We start from the raw sequence: 4755 nt of genomic DNA, 5'->3' as shown, positions 1-4755 counted from the left end.
AGAATTTGATTGACAAAGTGACACTTGGTTCGAGGGCTTCAGTGTAGGCCCACCGCTGGTTATGGAGTGTGGTCCAGCACCACGACTAACTTTCACGTCAGGTTCACGATGCTTCTGTTGCATATACCATCTCCAATATAGCAGTCACAAAACCAACCCTAAAGACGGCACTTGGATTATATATGAAATCAGCAATGACGACTCATAAACATACGATTTTGTAGGAGTACACATCGTTCAACACACATCACACTAGCATAGTTCCAATGCATAGCTCAAATGCACCATAAATCTAGTATTAAATAAGAACCAATACATGTGCACAACTACCAAAATTGATTTATCAGCTTTCGTAACTAGTTCAATGGATTCCAAAAATTTTGCATAGATTCAACATATAGTATAGTTTACTTCCATATAAAAGGAACTCAATGCAGATCTTACAATCCAATGCACTGGTATAGTTCAGGGTATTGATTTCAACAACCATAATCAACGTGCAGAGTAGATTGTATAATCAAGCCACAATCACAGTCCAGCCTTCAATTCATTTCAGTACACAATCACAGTCTAGCTAACGCATAATCACAATCCAGCCTTCAATTTATTTAAGTGCCCAGACCAACGTACACACACACCAAGTTGTTCAACGCAGAAAGCAGAGAACGCTTTCTCAATGTCAAGGAATAATGAAGGTAAATAAGAGTTACTAGAGCAGAGGGAAGCTAAAAAAGAGGGTCTAGAGAAATGATAGAGGTTGTAGCTAGAATCTAGCTAAGAAAATATTCATGAAATGTGGAACTGATGGCAGAAATGACCTGCCTAGAAAGGCCATAATACAAATGGCTCAAAGTAATTATGAAGGGCAAGAATACGCCTGCTCTGATACCATGTTAAACACGAACATGGCAACAACATAATATGAAAGATAAAACATGATAGCACATTTTTTACTAACAGATGATATATATTTATAGTACATGGTTTGACCATTGGGTTCCACATCCCAAGGTCTCTTGGACTTCCTTACTCTATTCCACTTCCACACAAACCCATAGAGGATTAGGTGTCCAACATTAACAATAACTTTAAACTATTTATATTAATTACAAGAACTCGCACATCACAGAACTAAAACACCAAGAGTGTTTTTATGTCAAATTTATAACAAGTGTTCCTATTTCTATTTGATATATCTCATACAAAATTTTAGTAAAAATTTCATGTGCCACCTCCGAGGCTCACAAATTTGTCGGCTTTCAAGGATTTAAATACCTTCATTTCTATAGCAATGGTTTTCTTGATATCGAATTTTAATTTATGATGTCTACAACAATAGGCTTCTTAATAAAGAAGACCATTCGTTCTAAAACAAATATATTTCTTGCTGGAGTAATTGTTTCAGGTCCATTATGGGGAAACCAGTCAAGAATTAACTAAGCATTTCATGCCATGTGGAGAAGTGAAATTTCTACTGGTCAACGAACTAGGTAACTTTATTGATCTGGATTCTCTTAAGTGCAAGAAAATTTTATATTGTAGCATGAATTAAACCCTTTAGTGTTTGTTCGTCTGTGGCCATCTTTCCAATTGGTCAATGGCAAGGTATCTATTTACTACCTTTTTTTTAATATTTAGAAACCAAATTAACTCACCACCCAAACATGGAGATTAAATTATATTTTAACATTGATAGCTTTATGAATGTATGGATTCCATGTTACCATGCATACATATGCAGCTCCCAGTTTATCATACATTCAAGAATAAACTTGACACATTTTCTTAATATAAGTTGCAATTTATGTGACAAGTTCTCACTTCCATAATCATTTCTTTTTCAAAATATCTCACAATTTTAGCAAGTTTGATTATAGGATTACGACCACATATTGATAGCATAGAGAACCCACAAATTCATTGAATCAAATAGTGAGCACCATGAATAGCAATATAGGTATCTCAATATATGCCAGAATGTGTCCATAGAGTGACAAATAATCCAGTACTAATCAATGTTTGGTCCTAGAGTTCAATTGGTTAGGGAGTGTGCTTCATGGAGCATTTTTTACATAAGCAAGGAACTGTTTTTTGATTCCCTTAAAGCACACTGCCAAGAAAGTTTGGTTAGAGAAGTCACTTTTCAAGGCTCCAAAATCCCCAGTTCACCTAAACCAACAATATCATGTTCAGATACAAATGAAAGTTACCCATGGTTAAAAAATACCATTGAAGACAATCTCTCAAGGTTACGACATGGAAAACAAGATCTGACAACTTCTCTGACAATGATCATATCTCTAGTTATACCCACATTTTCAGCAAACCAGTTGCTTCCTCTATTGTCCAAAACTCATGTTTATTTCACTTTTCACTACTAAACGACTACAGTAGACATAGTTCCTCTAATGTCCACCAGGTAATCTCTTATTTCCCTTGTTGCTACAAGAGAGCTATAGGGATCTATTTCCTGTTGCCTTTTTATTTGGGCCTCAACCTTGTAGTTCATGAGAAATCATGACTGTGATCTCTTCGTTTTATTGTTCCACGCATCTAGTCCACACTCATGATTGTGAATAATCAATAAGAGATTGGGTAGGTAGATGATTGTTGCAGGTAGAATACTCTCGTAATATGTTATTGCTTCAGTCTCTTCAAGCACTGCAAATGAAATATTGAGTCATCCAAACAAGTCCATAAGAAGAAACTGAGTTTTCTGCCAAATTTCCTTGAATACACCCATTTCAGCATACCAAATATACAAGAGGACATAGTATTTTCATGCTCCACTATAAAGTTTGCACAAAACTAACCCTAAACAACAGATTGATCTATCAATCCATTATATCCCGAGTTGTGAGTTACCACATGTTTTCATTGTTCTAGGTTTAGGTCCTCATAGAGCACTTTCCCACCCAGATGCTCACCAACTGTGAGAGGTATGCCCACACTAGCGTCCGATGAAATAACCATCAAATATCTAGCATCATATTTAATTATACAAAGGTAATTTGGTTATAAATATGGTCACCTATTTAGAAATGTAATATGATGATAAACATGGCCACCTATTCTGAACCATGGGAAATAAATTCTACACTCTAAGAGAATTCCTACATGAAACTAAACAGCTAAAATGTTAAAGCTACTAAAATATGCACCCTATAATTATTGCTAGAATCTATAAGCACATAAATATATAATGGAAACATACTAAAATGATTGGAAAAACCTATCATAGCTTTTCATTACTTATGAAAATGAATATCTGCTATAGCAAAGAAACTCACTGCTAGCTAATGAACTGAAGACTCAATGAATAAATCTATAACTTTACCTTTTCCTTTATAGGTTGAGGAGAAGAATAGGTACAATAAACCTAGACACATGCATAAAAATGCCTCAAGTGAAGATGATTTGAGGCATGCAACTGTGCACCCTATTTACTAGACCGCATGCATCTAACTGAACTTAGGTTGAAGTTAAAAAATTAGAAAAGTGTTTAATACGACTGAAGATAGCACATTTAACTTCATATGCCCTCTTATAATTAACTTTGTAATCCATGCAAACTGCATGCAAGCAACATGCAAACTGCATGCTAGCAACATGTAAATTACTGAGTGTAACATTATCCCTTCCTATCTATTTATGGTGTAGGCATGCATGCATCCTGAATGCTGGAAGCTTACAAAGTGTTGGTTCATCCTCTTGTATATTATATTTCTTTGTACTCATCTACATATCATTGTGTTTCTTAGAAAGCAATTGGGTATGAATTTGTTGAGACTACCACTAATCTCTATGCAGACCTGCAATGCCTTTTGTTCCTTATATTGTAGTATAATAATGAACCTGTTCCTACACTTTCCAAGGTACCAAGAGATAAAAGTCTCATCCTCGAACCTAGTGTAACATAGGAGACAATGCACAAAGTTGTGCCAAGAGTATTTAAGGGAACCGCAGCATTGATGAAATCTGCAGCCTTGGAGGTTGGAACCTTAGAAGAAAAGGAAATAGGAGAGGACATGATTATGTTCTTGCAGTACCAAGGTTTGGTGATGTTGCTTAGGGAACTGAAGGTAGATGTAGAGGAGGCACAAACAAGTGTGATGGTGATGGAGAAAAGCAAAGTACTGAGTAAAGCTGGATGTGAAGCTATGTTGCTCTATGATATTGCTAATGCTAGTTGAGTTGGAGATGTAACTACCTTGTTCCATAACACATGTTTCAATGAAGAAGATCTCTATGATGAGCCACCAGAAGAAGACAAAGAGTAGTACAGTGCAAGATAGAGAGTTGTTCAAGGTGTAGAGCAGAAGAACAAGCAAAAGGAGCACAAGTTACTGTTGTGTACATGCTAGGATGGAATGAGCATAGAGGGAGCCACAATAAGGTTTGGTGATGGCATGCAGTTTTGGCACAAGGTCATGCCTTTAAAATTTAACTAGTTAATATGATACAAGATCATCTCCTGGAAAGGAATAGCTATATGCGAATCATGAAAAGGAGAAGCTTAAAAATAATCCTTAAAAGGAAAATCTCCATGTAAAATTACTGAGGGATAAGTGTGCGAAGGGATCACAGATGCACCCTATATAATAGTGAAAAGAGAAGCTAGCCCCTCTACCAATAAAATCTTAAAAGGTGTATTAAAGATAACATAAAATATATAAAACTAGTGTATAAATCAATTATTGTTTTTTTAATTATTTAATGGATATAAAACTAGTGTATAAATCCCCTAAATATATG

The sequence above is a fragment of the Pinus tabuliformis genome, chromosome Q, assembly GCF_031772625.1.
Source record: "Pinus tabuliformis cultivar Carrire ecotype Pingquan chromosome Q, CPIR1, whole genome shotgun sequence".
Taxonomy (NCBI): Eukaryota; Viridiplantae; Streptophyta; class Pinopsida; order Pinales; family Pinaceae; genus Pinus; species Pinus tabuliformis.
Note: the sequence above shows the minus strand (reverse complement) of the source record.